At 42.1% G+C, this 19,394-nt stretch overlaps 1 protein-coding gene across 4 annotated transcripts in view; it reads left to right on the top strand.

Annotated features, from left to right (window-relative positions):
- Positions 1–775: 775 nt before the first annotated feature.
- The window catches only part of LOC135523964 (retinoic acid receptor alpha-like), a 244,811-nt gene continuing 226,192 nt past the window's right edge, over positions 776–19,394 (top strand). For all 4 annotated transcript variants that reach the window (XM_064951009.1, XM_064951011.1, XM_064951007.1 and 1 more), the window contains exon 1: positions 776–994. The gene's annotated coding sequence lies outside the window, so the exon portion shown is untranslated. The remainder of the gene's footprint in view (positions 995–19,394) is intronic.

Here is a 19,394-nt window from a genome sequence, read left to right as displayed (position 1 = left end):
TTCCCTTCACTGGAACTAAGGGGCCAAGCCCAAACCATGAAAAACAGCCCAAGACCATGATTCATCCACCAAACTTTACAGTTGGCACTATGCATTGGGGCAGGTAGCGTCAGACTGCCAGATGATGATTCATGATCCAATGATGACGAGCTTCACACCACTCCGGCCGACACTTGGCATTATGCATAGTGATCTAGGTTTGTGTGCGGCTGCTTGGCCATGGAAACCCATTTCATGAAGCCCCCTACGAACAGTTATTGTCTTGACATTGCTTCCAAAGGCAATTTGGAACTCAGTACTGAGTGTTGCAACCAAGGACACATGATTTGCACAAGCTACTGTAAGCTTGTGTGGCCTACCACTCCACGGATGAGCCGTTGTCAGGGTAGCTCTAGCAGGGCAGTAATTTGATGAACTGACTTGTTGGAAAGGTGGTTTCCTGTGACAGTGCTACGTTGAAAGTCACTGAGCTCTTCAGTAAGGCCATTCTACTGCCAATGTTTGGCTATGGAGATTGCATGGCTGTGAGCTCGTTTTATACACCTGTCAGCTACGGGTATGGCTACGGGTATGGCTGGAATAGCCAAATCCACTAATTTGAAGAGGTGTCCACATACTTTTGTATATATAGTGTAACTTTTCCCCCTGGTTTTCAGACTACAAACTGGCCAAAATCCTAAAGTATCTCTTTTTCAGGACAGCGGACCACCCCATAAATGAAGAAGGGGCGGAGAGAGAGTGGTGGTGTTGATTTTCACTGCCGGAGCACGTGACTTCAATGGCTCCGCTGCTAAAGCTCTTCTCAACTTCTCTGCTCACTGAAATCCGTTCACCGCCTCTCATCGACGAATTGCCGGAGGGTAGTTTGGCTCGACACCGGTTGTTATCCACTGCTAAATGTTTTTCACTCAAAAACCTCGGAGTATCAAAACAATTATACTAGGCGCAACTTCCACCAACCACGGAACCAGGAGGAGAAGGCAACAGGTCCAAGGTATTTGTTGTGACACTTGTTATTTGAGGTGGCTTACCTTGTCAACATTTGGACAGTGTGCGGTCCAGTTCAAAATGAACATAAACCGACAGGCAAATGTCACGAACAGTTGAACTCCTTCAGCCCAACGACAACCGTATTTTCAGTTGCGTCTTACATTGCCAGTTTATTTCGTGCACGAACGTTATAGGATTTCTATGTCATGCATGTCAGTTCGGCGGGATGTGAGATTTCGTTATGAATCTCGTGATTGACCCTGGTTACACTATCAACACGTCTGCTGGCTTCTCTCATTTAGATAGCAAGACAGTTCTTTATCAATTTTGCCGTATTATTTTCGCATGAATGAAATAGACCACGCAATACAATCTTTAACGTAAGCATCGTCAAGCGATACGTAGCGATTTGGCTAACCGCATTTTGACAGGCTGACAGTTGACTCGATATTTACATCGCCAATCCTTGTAACAAGGTCACCCAGTTTGTAAACTTTTCACTGTGTTTACCATGTAATGAGTGTTGCTCAGATTGCGAAACCACTATAGTTGTTTCTGTTGCACACAATTCTTGCTTCATTGCGAGCCAAGACAATGTTATATCGATGTTAATCCCAAAATAGTGTGTGCACATTTATTCCCAAAACCGTGTGCTCAAGTGTTTTTATTTCAGCAAACGACTGCAATGTAAGCCACACTGACAGACCCCCCCCCCCCAATTTGTTTACACATTTGATGCAGTTTTTCAAGATAAAATACCTTCAGAGGAGCAGCTGACAAATAAAATGTCATAATAACATTACACCAGGCAGTACATGTTGCCACAATCTCAATTTTGCTGATTTGGTCTTTTTTTTATTGTTACCAATTTCTTGCAAATATATTGTGTTAAGTCATTAAAAAAAAAAGTTTCTTATTTAGATCTGTAATAATATTTCCTTTTGTGATTCTGTATGATTAGGTATCCTAATCACTCTGTTAAGATATTTTATGGTGCATGATTGATTTATCAAATAATGCATTCATATGGATTGTTCCATTTCTGTGTCTAAGACTGGCTATGTAATGTGCACAACAAACTACTGTGTGTTTGTTGTGAAAAAGGTATGTGTCCTTTTCTACAGAAAACCTGTGACATTCAGCTCAAGATGCATTGGAGGCTTAGTTGCCGAGTGGGGAAATTTGGTGTGTCTGAGGATTTTCCCACCCTGTCACCTCTCCTCATGGTGTGAATCACAGATGCATGTTGTGCCGTAGCCATAGCTGGATATGCCCTAGTCAGTTCTAACCTAACCAAGCAGTACGTTCACAACTGTTATGACTATCACTATTGAACTTTTTATTTATTTAACTAGGCAAGTTAAATTCTTATTTACAATGACTGCCTACCCTGGCCAAACCCTAACCCCGGACAACACTGGGCTAATTGTGCGCTGCCCGATGGGACTCCCAATCACAGCCGGGTGTGATAGTGTGTAATTGAACCAGGGTCTGTAGTGACGCCTCTAGCACTGAGATGCAGTTCCTTAGACTGCTGCGCCACTCAGGAGCCCCACTATAGTGGGCTAATCCTGAAAGGTACTGTAACATTAACTGCCCTTGGCTTTTGTTCCTGCAGGTCTGTTGAAACTGATGCAATCATAGACGTTTTGTCCTCAACTCATGATGGGTCCGTGTGAGGGATTTAACCTACACACTGGTCTGATACCCTTTGTCCGTCAACGATCCGATCGTACTTGGGTTCGCCTTTCTCCCCTCAAGGGCAACATGATCTGAGATGTGGTCACCGTGTTATGAGTTTGTTCAACTGGTAGGCTACAGTATGCCATAAGGACACACATGAGAGCGGAGCCAGCCAGCCCAACGTCAGCCTTGCAGGCACATCCAATCAACGTGTTCATCAGCTTCTCTTGTGGCAGATACTGTCTATGCTAGTGCAGACATGTTCTTTTTGGTTGGTTGTCTATTCTAGGTTTGAGGGTTAGACTGTACAATGTGCTTTAGAATAGCCGAAAACTCTATTGTATAGCCAAGTACAGTATTTTGCATGCAGATATAATTAGAGGCAGAAGAGTGAACTGCTTTTTCTCAAGTCCAGAGTGTTTTTTGAGCGACTTGTCTTCTACGGAAAGTTGGTTTCCTTCTTGTGTGAGCGATGCCAGTTAGACTTAGAAGTCTCACACGACTTGGTTTCACATGGCGGTGAATGTGTCATCACAATGGAGGCGATGGCTCACTCACTTTGCCTCCTCTCCACACATCTTAAGTCGGACAGGAACCCCCCCCCCCTCTCATTCCCCTTCAAAATGAGAGTCAAGTGTGACACGGGAAAGGAAAATATTCTTTGACTTCGCTCTGAAAAACATGATAGTGACTCAAGCTCCTGGCAATTAATTTTTCACATGGGCTGACTTTTTCTCTGTTTTCTTGTAACCTTTGGAACAAATTGTTTTTGCCAGATGAAGTGAGATGGGTTATTGGAGGATGGTGGGAGAGCATTCCCATTTGGAGACCTTTACTGCAGGACATGAGATGTGTATCCCACAGAGCCGCTGATTTGTATTTGGAAATGCCCAGTGTTATTCCCAATACTGGCCTTTTACTATCTGTAGATTCTTGTTGAAGGTAAAGAGATGTTGTTTAAGGAGTTCAAATGACACTCTAGCTAAGTAGTCTGTCTGCCAGCCAAACTCACCCATGTCTAACAAGATCTGGGGAGCAAGACTCCTAGCAATGTGGTGTGGTTCAGGGGTAGGCAGAGATGTTTGCACCACTGATTGTAGTGAAAGAGCGTACTTCTAAATTTGGTTTAGAGATTATACCAAAAAGGAAATCTCAACACATTTGAAGTTCGCTTAGCAGAGGCCCATAGTGGTGAGTAGCCTTACCACAGCCCTGTCTGTCCCTTGTGTTCAGTTTAACCGGTGTTTGCCTGCCTCACAAGGCTGAGACTGTGCAGGAGAAACTCATCAGGTTGTGACAGATGAGATGGGTCCCCCACAATGGCAGGTTACCCCAGAGATGTCACAAGGTCCTCGCTAAATGGTAAATACCTCAACCAGTTCGACCCACTCGCTCGCCGTGACGCCAGAGTTGTGTGGGTTTTATTTCAGTAGCGAGGAGCTCAGATCTGAGTGAAACCACAGTTTCGAGAGCTGAGGCTTCGGATCCCTGTTATGAAAAAAAGACGTCAGTCATTTGGGGTTTGTTATAATGAGCACTAGTGTGGTGTCAGTCTTCCGTCTCTCTTTAGTTGTTTTTCATAAAGACATGTTGGTTTCTGTGTTGAGAGAAAGTTGTTTTTTTGCTATTGCCACTCTTGCTGAATGAGTAGAAATAAATTGCAATGTTATAGTCGTTTTGGCTGAGGTGCTTGCTGACATAGCTGCTGCTTTTGGGAATGGGGTGAGTGTGGGAAAGACTGAAAGGAGGAGGGTGGGAGCCGCTAGCAGGGGTGAAGAGTGGATTGGGGAAGTAAAGCCCCTGTGATGTAGGGATATGGGAGCTCGAGTCAGCCAGGCTGATGGGGGTTTGACAGGCCAGCTCACACATACTGATTCTGTCTCAATACAGTCCATCTGTTTTCCTACTCTCCTAGTCCTCCCTGTGCATGATGAAAGGGTTGTCACCCACCCCCTTTTTTATATAGACTCCTTTTATTTCTCACTTTATGGCTTTGATGGTATTAAATAATCATTACATGTCAGCGTGCACAGCTCTCCCGTGTTCATGAGGAAGAGCGCGCAATTAGGTTCGAGTAGAAGAATAACTCTACTTCATTTAAGTCTTAGTGGCAGGGCACCTCACCTCAAGTTACAATTCTAATATACAGTTGAAGTCAGAAGTTTACGAGTCATTAACTCGTTTTTCAACCACTCCACAAATTTCTTGTTAACCTCTCTAGGGTATGTGGGACGGAAGCGTCTCACCTCGTCAACAGCCAGTGAAACTGCAGAGCGCCAAATTCAAAACAGAAATCCCATAATTAAAGTTCCTCAAACATAGTGGGGCAAAAAGGTATTTAGTCAGCCACCAATTGTGCGAGTTCTCCCACTTAAAAAGATGAGGCCTGTAATTTTCATCATAGGTACACGTCAACTATGACAGACAAACTGAGAAAAAAAATCCAGAAAATCACATTGTAGGATTTTTAAATAATTAATTTGCAAAATATGGTGGAAAATAAGTATTTGGTCAATAACAAAAGTTTCTCGATACTTTGTTATATACCCTTTGTTGGCAATGAGAGGTCAAACGTTTTCTGTAAGTCTTCGCAAGGTTTTCACACTGTTGCTGGTATTTTGGCCCATTCCTCCATGCAGTTCTCCTCTAGAGCAGTGATGTTTTGGGGCTGTTGCTGGGCAACACTGACTTTCAACTCCCTCCAAATATTTTCTATGGGCTTGAGATCTGGAGATGGGCTAGGCCACTTCAGGACCTTGAAATGCTTCTTACGAAACCACTACTTCGTTGCTCGGGTGGGGTGTTTGGGATCATTGTCATGCTGAAAGACCCAGCCATGTTTCATCTTCAATGCCCTTGCTGATGGAAGGAGGTTTTCACTCAATCTCACGATACATGGCCCCATTCATTCTTTCCTTTACACGGATCAGTCGTCCTGGTCCCTTTGCAGAAAAACGGCCCCAAAGCATGATGTTTTCACCCCAATGCTTCACAGTAGGTATGGTGTTCTTTGGATGCAACTCAGCATTCTTTGTCCTCCAAACACGATGAGTTTAGTTTTTATCAAAAAGTTATATTTTGGTTTCATCTGACCATATGACATTCTCCCAATCTTCTTCTGGATCATCCAAATGCTCTCTAGCAAACTTCAGACGGGCCTGGACATGTACTGGCTTAAGTAGGACACGTCTGGCACTGCAGGATTTGTGTCCCTGGCAGCGTAGTGTGTTACTGATGGTAAGATTTGTTACTTTGGTCCCAGCTCTCTGCAGATCATTCACTAGGTCTCCCCGTGTGGTTCTGGGATTTTTGCTCACCGTTCTTGTGATCATTTTGACCCCACGGGGTGAGATTTTGCATGTGGAGCCCCAGATCGAGGGAGATTATCAGTGGCCTTGTATGTCTTCCATTTCCTAATAATTGCTCCCACAGTTGATTTCTTCAAACCAAGCTGCTTACCTATTGCAGATTCAGTCTTCCCAGCCTGGTGCAGGTCTACAATTTTGTTTCTGGTGTCCTTTGACAGCTCTTTGGTCTTGGCCATAGTGGAGTTTGGAGTGTGACTGTTTGAGGTTGTGGACAGGTGTCTTTTATACTGATAACAAGTTCAAACGGGTGCCATTAATATGGGTAACGAGTGGAGGACAGAGGAGCCTCTTAAAGAAGAAGTTACAGGTCTGTGAGAGCCAGAAATCTTGCTTGTTTTTAGGTGACCAAATACTTATTTTCCACCATAATTTGCAAATAAATTAATAAAAAATCCTCCAATGTGATTCTTTTTTTTTTCTCATTTTGTCTGTCATAGTTGAAGTGTACCTATGATGAAAATTACAGGCCTCATCTTTTTAAGTGGGAGAACTTGCATAATTGGTTGCTGACTACATACTTTTTTGCCCCACTGTATCTATATCCACAGTAAAACGAGTCCCTATATCGACAACCTAAAAGGCTGCTCAGCAAGGAAGAAGCCACTGCTCCAAAACCGCCATTTAAAAGCCAGACTACAGTTTGCAACTGCACATAGGGACAAAGATCATACTTCCTGGGTAAATGTCCTCTGGTCTGATGAAACACAAATAGAACTGTTTGGCCATAATGACCATCGTTATGTTTGGAGGGAAAAGGGGATGCTTGCAAGCTGAATAACACCATCCCAACCGTGAAGCACATGGGTGGCAGCATCATGTTGTGGGGGTGCTTTGCTGCAGGAGGGACTGGTGCACTTAACAAAATAGATGGCAACATGAGGAAGGGACATTATGTGGATCTATTGAAGCAACATCTCAAGTCATCAGTCACATCACAAGTTAAAGCTTGGTTGCAAATGGGTCTTCCAAATGGTCAATGGCCCCAAGCATACTTCCAAAGTTGTGGCAAAATGGCTTAACCTCTTACATCTATGGGGGCGCTATTTCATTTTTGGATGAAAAACGTTCCTGTTTTAAACAAGATATTTTGTCACAAAAAGATGCTCGACTATGCATATAATTGATAGCATTCGAAAGAAAACACTGACGTGTCCAGAAATACCAAGATATTCTCTGTGCGTGCCCTAGAACGTGAGCTTCAGGCAAAACCAAGATGAGATGGCATCCAGGAAATGACAAGGATTTTTGAGGCTCTGTTTTCCATTGTCTCCTTATATGGCTGTGAATGCGAGAGGAATGAGCCTGCCCTTTCTGTCGTTTCCCCAAGGTGTCTGCAGCATTGTGACGTATTTGTAGGCAGATCATTGGAAGATTGACCATAAGAGACCACATTTACCAGGTGTCCGCCCGGTGTCCTGCGCCGAAATTGGTGCGCAAAAGTCACCTGCCAGTATTTTTCCATGGGATACAGAGAGGAAAGCAAGCTTCCACGAACTGCATATCAATGAAGAGATATGTGAAAAAACACCTTGAGGATTGATTCCAAACAACGTTTGCCATGTTTCGGTCGATATTATGTAGTTAATCCGGAAAAAGTTCTACGTTGTAGGTGACTGAATTTTCGGTTCGTTTCGGTAGCCAGACGCAATGTAGAAAACGGAACGATTTCTCCTACACACAGACACTTTCAGGAAAAACTGCGCATTTGGTATGTAACTGAGAGTCTCCTCATTGAAAACATCAGAAGCTCTTCAAAGGTGAATGATTTTATTTATTTGGTTATCTGGTTTTTGTGAAAGTGTTGCGTGCTAAATGCTACTCAAAATGCTATGCTAGCTTTGCATACTCTTACACAAATTAGTCAATTTCTATGGTTCAAAAGCATATTTTGAAAATCTGAGATGACAGTGTTGTTAAGAAAAGGCTAAGCTTGAGAGCAGACGCATTTTCATTTTATTTGCGATTTTCAGAAATCGTTAACGTTGCGTTATGCTAATGAGCCTGAGGCTTTAGTCACAAACCCGGATCCGGGATGGGGAGTTTCAAGAAGTTAAGGACAACAAAGTCAAGGTATTGGAGTGGCCATCACAAAGCCCTGACCTCAATCATGGTATAAAATGTGTTGGCAGAACTGAAAAAGCATGTGCGAGCAAGGAGTTCTACAAACCTGACTCAGTTACACCAGCTCTGTCAGGAGGAACTTATTGTGGAAGGCTACCTGAAATGTTTGACCCAAGTTAAACAATTTATAGACACTGCTACCAAATACTTATTGAGTGTCTAATCTTCTGACCCACTGGGAATGTGATGAAAGAAATAAAAGCTGAAGTAAATAATTCTCTAATATTATTATGGCATTTCACATTTCTTTAAAGTGGTGATCCTAAATTTTGACTAGGATTAAATGTCAGGAATTGTGAGAAACTGAGTTTTTAAATGTATTTGGCTAAAGTGTCTGTAAACTTCTGACTTCAACTGTACCTAAATCTCAGATTTGGAACTTAGAGACCAAGGCCATTGTTATCTGAGAAATGCAAGGAGGCTGCTGTGAGACCTTAATATTATCGGCTATTGTATAATATAATCAGGAAAAAACAGCCTAGAATGAATAATCGGTTATATTTGAAGTCCCTCACCAGTTTAATATTCCTGAAGATTTAGGTCTGTTTTCTTTTTAAATGAGGCTAAGCTTAAGACTGATCACTGAGCTGTGATTGAAAAGACTATTGATTTAGACATTGCGATTATGATCGGATTTAGCCTACATAGCATTGTTTTCTGATCTCAGTGAGAAAGACAAAGCTATAGTTTAACATGAACTTTGTCTATCAATCCATTTGAAGACTGTTTTATAGAAGGTGGTTGAATACTTAGGCTACTATGAATTGTGTTATGGTGTTCATACTGTCTATTGTGGTACATTTCACATTGGTTTGGCATTCTTACATGTACACACTGTCGGCCAAATCTTTTTTACCACATGAGACCTATTGCGTTTCACAATTTGTGTGGGGATATTGTGGCAGTGTCATACAATTCCATGACATTTTTCCACATCCATTTTGTAACTTGGATTTCATCGACTCTATTGCCCAGTCGGACAGTCTCTCAGCTTGACGGCTGACATTTCCAGTGAAAGAGCTCTTTTGTCGTTTGTTTTATGGAGAGGGTGGTGATTAACTATGGTATCAATTTCTTTTTCTGAGTACATCCACACTGCTGTAAAAAGCCAGGCTCATTCTCCTCCCAGCCTGTCCAGGCAGGCAGTGAAACCTCTTCATTACCAATGGCAGCCCACCCATACTCAAAAGGCACACTGCGGGAACTCTTTCAGACTTTCAGCTAACTGTTGAGATTTGTAAATGTAGAATCTACAAGGTGCAATTGTGAAATTTGGTAGCGTATTGGTAGTTTTCATCTCGTCAGTCACTTCGCTAGGTTTCCATTCAATTGGCAACAGATTTTCACCTGAATAGACTAAAATCCTCAAAGTAAAATATGCAAATTGTCACCATTTGGGTTTCCACCAGACAGACTTGTTGCAGATAAATCATTGTGTAACAATATGGCGTACATAATGTACTTCTTTGGTACATTGGCTTTGGATTTTTATTTGGTACATAAACTTTCCATTGCATTTTGAACTCTACCCAAATGTTTGTCACCAACATTTGCACTCTCGCCAAAAATGTTGCAAATACAGTGCGATAAGAGCAAGAATATTTGTCAAATGTCAGTCAAGCATCGATCATAATGTCGTCAGAATAAGACTAGGGCTGTCCCTGACCAACCCAACAAATTTTGGTAGACAGTCGTTTGTTCATTAAACGTATATTTCTCCATATCCTACATCCTATGTGTTTTAATCAAAACAACTATATGCATTGAGTTCGTCTTATACTTTAAGCACACTGTTTGAAAATAAATAAGACCCATGGAGTCCGACCAGCAATTGATTTGATTGGGTCGAGCTTAGACTTGCTGCGCTGTTTAAATTTTTTTAAAAATAAATGACAGCGAGTGACTGACTAGCACCCGTTGTCTGTTACTCCTCCTTGCTGCAGCGACCATCACAGAACATCAACAGGGTTTATCGCGATGTCCGTGTTGCTGAAGCTGTAACATGATTACAGCCATTTCAGACTGAAACGTTCTGTTACCGAAGTCACGGATTTGTTTAGGAAAAACATTGCCTCAAACCGTGCTCTCTCTGTGACACATATGCATCACATGAACTTGACCAATAGCATATCAAAATCGCATCAATAAATAGGTTAAAACAAACTGAACACCGTAACACACGCGACAGCAAAATGGGTGCATAGGACGTGACAAACTAGAAAGGGAATTGTTTACTGGTTGCTCGAGAGTTAGGGGAAGTCAGATGAATGGAATAAATTTGACTAGTTGTAGAAAATACTGGAGATCAAGGAAAATTAGCTAAGGAACAAGCACAGCGTGGGACCCTTTGCCCCAGTCTGAGGTCCTGAGCACTCTGTAGCAGGTTTTCATCAAGGATCTCTCTGTACTTTGCTCCGTTCATCTTTGCTTCAATCCTGACTAGTCTCCCAGTCCTTGCTGCTGAAAAACATCTTCACAGCATGATGCTGCCACCACCATGTTTTACTGTAGGGATGATGCCAGGTTTGTTCCTGACGTGACGCTTGCCGTTCAGGCCAAAGGATTTAAGCTTGGTTTCATCACACCCGAGAATCTTGTTTTTCATGGTTTAAGACTCCCTTTTGGTGCCATTTGTAAACTCCAAGCAGGCTGTCATGTGCCTTTTTACTGAGGGGCATCCATCTGGCCACTCTACCATTAAGGCCTGATTGGTGGAGTGCTGCAGAGATGCATGTCCTTCTGGAAGGTTCTGTCATCTCCACTGAATAACGTTTTAGCTCTGTCAGTGACCATTGAGGTTTTGGTCACCTCCCTGACTAAGGCTCTTCTCCCCCGATTGCTCATTATTTTTGACCTTTTTAGAGCAATGTAAACAACACTAAATCAATTATAAGCATACAAAAAAAATTGTGAATCCTATATTACAGCAAAGACTAAAAACAGTCGCATTAATTTGTGAATGCAGTTTCCAAAATGAAATGGTTTACTTATTGTTTACGCTAACACGGAACCCAAACCGGCTGCGTGTGCGCCATTGTGCATAAATTAATTTTGTCCCCCTACATCAAACGCGATCACGACACACAGGTTAAAATATCAAAACAAACTCTGAACCACATTAATTGACATTAATTTGGGCACAGGTCGAAAATCATTTAACATGTATGGCAATTTAGCTAGTTAGCTTGCTGCTGTTAGCTAATTTGTCCTGGGATATAAACATTGAGTTGTTATTTTACCTGAAATGCACAAGGTCCTCTACTCCGACAATTAATCCATACAACGGCCAACCCAATCGTTTCTAGTCATCTCTCCTCCTTCCAGGCTATTTCATCTTTGAACATATGGTGATTGACACTTTCATAGTATTACCACGACAACCGGTAAAACATTTAGTCTTTCAATCACCCACATGGGTATAACCAATGAGGAGATGGCACGTGGGTACCTGCTTCTATAAACCAATGAGAAGATAGTCAGAAATAGAAAGGAGTTCTATTTTAGCCCTTGGCATAGCAGACGCTCGTTGGCGAGTGTGCAGTGTGGGTGTAATAATTGAATAACATGGATTTCTACATTTTGCGACGCACGTGACTTGTCTGGTCAGCATGTAATTATTCAATGGTCGCTTTTATTATAAAACTAAATGCATGATTTGTATTTCAAATAATGAATGACTTGTGATGACCTAAATGAAAGATTGATTGCTACAGTAGCCTACAGTCGTGGCCAAATGTTGAATGACACAAATATTAATTTTCACAAAGTTTGCTGCTTTAGTGACTTTAGATATTTTTGTCAGATGTTATTATGGAATACTGAAGTATAATTCCAAGCATTTCATAAGTGTCAGGCTTTTATTGACCATTACATGAAGTTGATGCAAAGAGTCAATATTTGCAGTGTTGACCCTTCTTTTTCAAGACCTCTGCAATCCGCCCTGGCATGCTGTCAATTAACTTCTGAGCCACATCCTGACTGATGGCAGCCCATTCTTGTATAATCAATGCTTGGAATTTGGGTTTTTGTTTGTCCACCCACCTCTTGAGGATTGACCACAAGTTCTCAATGGGATTAAGGTCTGGGAAGTTTCCTGGCCATGGACCCAAAATATCGATGTTTTGTTCTCCGAGCCACTTAGTTATCACTTTTGCCTTATGGCAAGGTGCTCCATCATGCTGGAAAAGGCATTGTTTGTCACCAAACTGTTCCTGGATGGTTGTGAGAAGTTGCTCTCGGAGGATGTGTTGGTACCATTCTTTATTCATGGCTGTGTTCTTAAGCAATATTGTGAGTGAGCCCACTCCCTTGGCTGAGAAGCAACCCAAACATGAATGTTCTAAGGATGCTTTACTGTTGGCATGGCACAGGACTGATGGTAGCGCTCACCTTGTCTTCTCCGGACAAGCTTTTTTCCGGATGCCCCAAACAAACGGAAAGGGGAATCATCAGAGAAAATTACTTTACCCCAGTCCTCAGCAGTCCAATCCCTGTACCTTTTGCAGAATCATTTTGTCCCTGATGCTTTTCCTGGAGAGAAGTGGCTTCTTTGCTGCCCTTCTTGACACCATGCCATCCTCCAAGTCTCTGCCTCACTGTGTGTGCAGATGCACTCACACCTGCCTGTTGCATTCCTGAGCAAGCTCTGCTCTGGTCTGGTGGTGACCCGATCCCACAGCTGAATCAATTTTAGGAGACAGTCCCTTGCGCTTGCTGGACTTTCTTGGGTACCCTGAAGCCTTCTTCACAACAATTGAACCGCTCTCCTTGAAGTTCTTGATGAGCCGATAAATGGTTGATTTAGGTGCAATCTTACTGCCAGCAATATCCTTGCCTGTGAAGCCCTTTTTGTGCAAAGCAATGATGACTGCACGTGTTTCCTTGCAGGTAACCATGGTTGACAGAGGAAGAACAATGATTCCAAGCACCACCCTCCTTTTTAGTTCGAATAACAGACTGGATGCTTCAATCAGCATGACAGAGTGATCTCCAGCCTTGTCCTTGTCAACACTCACACCTGTGTTAATGAGAGACATGATATCAGTTGCTCCTTTTTTGCAGGGCTGAAATGCAGTGGAAATGTTTTTGGGGATTCTGTTAATTTGCATGGCAAAGAGGGACTTTGCAATTAATTGCAACTCATCAGATCACTCTTCATAACATTCTGGAGTATATGCAAATTGCCATCATACAAAATGAGGCAGCAGACTTTGTGAAAATGTAATATTAGTCATTCTCAACTTTTGGCCACGACTGTATATAAGTATTGAAAAAGGGTGCATTCAGAAAGTATTCAGACCCCTTGACTTTTTCCACATTTTGTTACGTTAGTCTTATTCTAAAATGGTTTAAATAGTTTCTCATCAGTCTACACACTACCCCATAATGACAAAGCAAAAACAGGTTTGTAGAAATGTTAGCAAATGTATTAAAAATTCAAAACTGCATAGTTATGTAAATGTAATATCAGACTCTTTACTCAGTACTTTGTTGAAGCACTTTTGGCAGTGAATACAGCCTCGCGTCTTCTTGTGTATGACGCTACAAGCTTGGTCCTTGTTCATGGAGGTCATACCCAAGAAATGTCGAGGCTGTAATCCCTGCCAAAGGAGCTTCAACAAAGTACTAAATAAAGGGTCTGCATACTTATGTAAATGTAAAATCAGTTTTCTATTTTTAATACATTTGCAAACATTTCAAGTTGTAGAAACATCTTAAGGATGATCAATGGAAACAGGATGCACCGGAGCTCATTTTCGAGTCTCATAGCAAAGGGTCTGAATGCTTATGAGATATATATATATATGCAAACATTTCTGAACCTGTTTTTGCTTTGTAATTATGGTGTGTAGATTGAGTAAAACATTTATTGAATCGTTTTAGAATAAGGCTGTAACAAAATGTGTTAAAGGTGAAGGGGTCTGAATACTTTCCGAATGCACTGTAGGTTTTAAGTAAATTACGGTATTAAGACTAAGCACGATGGGCCTACAGCTCGGTGGTGGTTATACAATGCAGCTATATTAAGCCTGCTGATCATGACATTATTATTATAAAAATAACATGGAGTTCAAGAAAATTAGTTATTTTTCATACAATTTGGAACAATGCAAACTAAATAAATTAGAATAGCCTTTGGTATTTATATTGAAGAAAAGTGTAAAGGCTTTATTTAGCACAGCAAAGATTATTATTATTATTATTATTATATATATTTTTTTGCAGTTGTTAATCACAAGTTTTGATTGCGTGAGACTTGGTGCTCATGGAATCAGTATACTATTTAAACCCACTGAAACAGAAGCAGGATCTGTCTTATTCCTGCAGATGTATATGGAAGATTTATCCATATAGTTCACCGACCATTCCGTGTCTTCTCCACGGTGCAATCTGTTTTCCGAGCTGGTCATAGGTGCACCTCAGCCACGGTCAAGGCAGACTCAATAGCCTTGGTTTCTCAAATGACTGCCTCGCCTGGTTCACCAACTATTTCTCAGAATTCCGTGTGTCGAATCGGAGGACCTCTGTCAGTCTCTGAGGGAGCCACAGGGCTCAATGCTCGGGCCGACTCTTTTCTCTGTATATATCAATGATGTCGCTCTTGCTGCTGGTGATTCTCTGATCCACCTCTACGCAGACGACACCATTCTGTATACACCTGGCCCTTCTTTGGACACGGTGCTAACAAACCTCCAAACGAGCTTCAACGCCATATAACACTCCTTCCGTGGCCTCCAACTTCCTTTTAAATGCTAGTAAAAATAAGTGCATGCTCTTCAACCAATTGCTGCCCTTACTGTAAATTCTCCTTCCAGACTCATATTAAGCATCTCCAATCCAAAATTAAATCTAGAATCTGCTTCCTATTTCACAACAAAGCCTCCTTCACTCATGCTGCCTAACATACCCTCGTAAAACTGACTATCCTACCGATCTTTGACTTTGGCAACGTCATTTACAAAATAGCCTCCAACACTCTACTCAGACTACATCCAGTTTGCTATCACAGTGCCATCCGTTTTATCACCAAAGCCCCATATACTACCCATCACTGCCACCTCTATGCTCTCGTTGGCTGGCCCTCATTACATATCCATCTCCAAACCCACTGGCTCCAGGTCATCAGGTCAAGTCTGTGCTAGGTAAAGCCCTGCCTTATTTCAGCTCACTGGTCACCAGTGAGCAACAACCACCCGTAGTTTGCACTCCAGCAGGTATATTTCACTGGTCATCCCCAAAGCCAACACTTCTTTGGCTGCCTTTCCTTCCAGTTCTCTGCTGCCAATGACTGGAAAGAATTGCAAAATTCTCTGAAGCTGGAGACTTATCTCCCTCTCTACCTTTAAGCATCAACTGTCAGAGCACTGTGCCTGTACACAGCCAGTCTGTAAATAGCACACCCAACTCCCTCATCCCCATATTGTTACTTATCCTCTTGCTCTTTTGCACCACTCAAGTATTAATGCTAAATTGTAATTATTTTTGCCTCTGGCCTATTTATTGCTTTAACTCCCTACTCTTCTACATTTGCACACAGATGTTTCTATTGTGTTTGTGTAACTGTTGTTTTTGTTGCAATGCTTTGCTTTATCTTGGCCAGGTCGCAGTTGTAAACTTGTTCTCAACTGGCCTACCTGGTGAAATAAAATGTGCCTGGCTTTAATATATTTTAAAGTTTGGCTATTGATTGACCTAATTAAGTTGTCTGTCCTCACTTTTTCTTAGACATTTTAAGGCAAGGTCTGTTCTCATCTCCTGCCTCCGCTACGTTGTCCTCAACACCCAATATGCTGGTTAACTTTGCTATTATGCGCATAGATATGTGGTCTAGGAAAAGGTACCAATTCAACAGCGCACTGATGTGTTTCAGAACCGCGGACAGCAACCTAAATGGGATTTTATTTATTATATATTAATTCAACAGCGCACTGATGTGTTTCAGAACCGCGGACAGCAACCTCTTTCCAATGCGGCAGAGCGCAATTGTTATAAAATATTGCACCATTGTTTTTAAATAATATCACCATATACCATTTCAGTAGCACGTCTTACTTTGAGTGATGGACCGTATCAACCCCACGGCCTCCACAATGGATTAGTCCACTCTGATAGGCACGACTCGGATACTTTTTTTTTTAAATATTGTTTTTACACCATGACCTTTTATTTTTTTACTGCTTGACTAAAGAAACAGAGTCGACCAACAGCCTATTGACCAAACAATCGACCAGTCGACTAAATGGGGTCAGGCCTAAATAAGACCCCTTAGTTATTGGGAAGGAGCATCATGCTCACCGCGCACTTTCACTATCTTGTGACGTTCATAACTTATTAATCTGTAGCCTAATAAACTGCATGGTTTCACGAGTCGTAGTGGGAGGAAACACACACACCATATCATCGCGTGACTTCAAGTTTATTTTGATATGATGGTAATTAAATCAATATTTGCCCTTAAAGGCACATCACCACCATTTCTCGCATATGTCATTTTACCGACACAAAAAGATCCCACCACTATGTCGAACTAAAAAATGATCGGTCGGCATTTGAATGAAATTGTACTAAAACTTTTTTTTTTAAATTTATTCGGTATGACTTGACTCAAACTATGGATGGAAACGTGCTTACTGATAGACCTTAGAGCTATTTATAACCTGTCAGCTGATCAACTGGATATTACTATCTAAACCTTGTAGTTACCATGCCCAGGTAACAAAAAATCACTCACTCTGACATCTATGAACACACAACATAAGACATGGCAAAATATGTAGAATTGCAAGAAATGAACCTTAACACTGCATAATGTTGTCACAAGTGGGGTTTGAACAGTTTTGGGTTGCGTGGTGAGGGTTTGTCGCAACGCCGATAAATGCCGTTTAAAAAAAAAAAAAAAAATTGTTTGCATTTTTATTTTAATTAAATTACAAAAATGATTTATCTCCCCCCCCCCAAAATCTGGACCTTTTGCAACCTAGGCAGTTTGTGACTGAACCTTCTCTAATAATATTTTTAGTACCCCCTGCTCTAACCTTTCCATCCCATCCCGTGCAGCTGGTCTAAAATTATCTCTGTAGCATGAAAAACCAACTTTTTTTTATCAAATCAAATGTTATTGGCCATATGCAGATGTTATTGCGGGTGTAGCAAAATACTTGTGTTCCTAGCTCCAACAGTGCAGTAATATCTAACAAGACACACATCTAAAGGTAAAATAATGGAATTAAGAAATGTATGAATATTAGGATGAGGAATGTTGGTGGCATTGAATACAATACTGTATGTACATATGAGTAAACGTTATTAAACAGATCAGTGATTCTATGTATAGGGCAGCAGCCTCTAAGTTGCGGAGTTGCGTAACCTGCTAGTCCCAGCTTTGATGCACCTGTACTGACCTCGCCTTCTGGATGATAACAGGGTGAACAGGCTGTGGCTCGGGTGGTTGACGTCCTTGATGATCTTTTTGGTCCTCTTGTGACATCGGGTTCTGTAGGTGTCCTGGAGGGCAGGCAGTGTGCCCCGGTGATGTATTGGGCAGACCGCACTACCCTCTGGAGAGCCTTACGGTTGCGGGCGGTGCAGTTGCTGTTCCGTGATACAGCTATAGTCAATAGTCAGCATTTTTACATAGGTGTTCCTCTTGTCCAGATGGGATAGGCCAGTGTAATGGCGACTGTCGTCTGTGGATATATTGGGGGGGTAAGCAAGTTTGGAGTGGGTCTAGGGTGTCAGGTATGATCCTTAACTAGCCTCTCAAAGAACTTCATGATGACAGAAGTGAGCACTACGGGGCGATAGTCAGTTACCTTTTGCTTTCTCGAGTACAGGAACAATGGTGGACATCTTGAAGCAAGTGGGGACAGCAGACTGGGTTAGGGAGAGATTGAATATGCCCGTACACACACCCGCACAGCTGGTCTGCGCATGCTCTGAGGACGCGGCTAGGGATGCCGTCTGGACCGGCAGCCTTGCGAGGGTTAACGCGCTTAAATATCTTACTCACGGCGGACACATTAAGGAGAGCCCACAGTACTTGGGAGTGGGCCGCGTTGATGGCACAGTGTTATCCTCAATGTGGACGAAGGTGTTTAACTTGTCTGGGAGCAAGACGTCGGCATTCACGACGTGGCTTGTTCTCCCTTTGTAATCAGTGATTGTCTTTAGACCCTGCCACTTAGGTCTCATGTTTGAGCCGTTGAATTGCGACTTCAAATCAAATGTATTTATATAGCCCTTTGTACATCAGCTGATATCTCAAAGTGCTGTACAGAAACCCAGCCTAAAACCCCAAACAGCAAGTAAAACTTCTCTTGTCTCTGTACTGACGTTTTGCCTGCTTGCTTGCCTTACGGCGGGAATAACTACACTGTTTGCATTCAACCATATTCTCAGTCACCTTACCATGGTTAAATGCGATGGTTCGTTCTTTCAGTTTATTGCGAATACTACCGTCTACCAACGGTTTCTGGTTTGGGTAGGTTTTAATAGTCAGTGGGTACAACATCCCCTATAAACTTCCGGATGAACTCAGTCACTGTGTCTGTGTATATATCAATGTTATTTTCAGTCTATGCAGAACATATCCTGCGTGATCACGCAATCTTGAAGCATGGATTCTGATTGGTCAGATCTGTGTTGAATAGACCTTAGCACAGGTACTTCCTGTTGTGGGGCCTTGTAGGCATCCAGGAAGAGAGAATAACAGTTGTTACGTGTTTTCCTAGCCCGAGTACTACAGTCCAATGTGCTGTATGTAATAAAACAAACGTTCTGTGCTAATAGTGTAAGAAATAACTACAAAAATACTTGCTAAGGAGCTAGAAGCAGAGCTGGCATGTCTATCGGTGCCATCTTACTGATAGTCATGGCTGGCTTGCTTCCTCGGCAATGCGCAAATAAATAATGGGCTGTGTATTTATTTTCCTGGGGCGGCTATCAGCTGGGCTAGCCAGGCCGCTCTTCTCCTACCCCTTTCCTAATGAATGGCTTCCATTCCCCTTCATTTTCCTTGGGACCCTGCCATTAACGTTGACCGATCATATGTTTTGTCTTTTGAAAAAGGATTCTTAAGCACATTGTCATTGGAAATCGGATTCACTCACCCACCATCACCCCATGCTCTAAATTGCTTTCCCCCTTATCTCGCTCTCTCCTCTCTCTGTCTCAGTGCTCTCCAGGGCATGACATTTGCTTTTTTTTTTAGGACAGATATTACGTTTTTTTTTA

Source organism: Oncorhynchus masou, chromosome 31 (assembly GCF_036934945.1).
Source record: "Oncorhynchus masou masou isolate Uvic2021 chromosome 31, UVic_Omas_1.1, whole genome shotgun sequence".
Lineage (NCBI taxonomy): Eukaryota > Metazoa > Chordata > Actinopteri > Salmoniformes > Salmonidae > Oncorhynchus > Oncorhynchus masou.
Note: the sequence above shows the minus strand (reverse complement) of the source record. Positions and strands in the feature narration are given on the sequence as shown.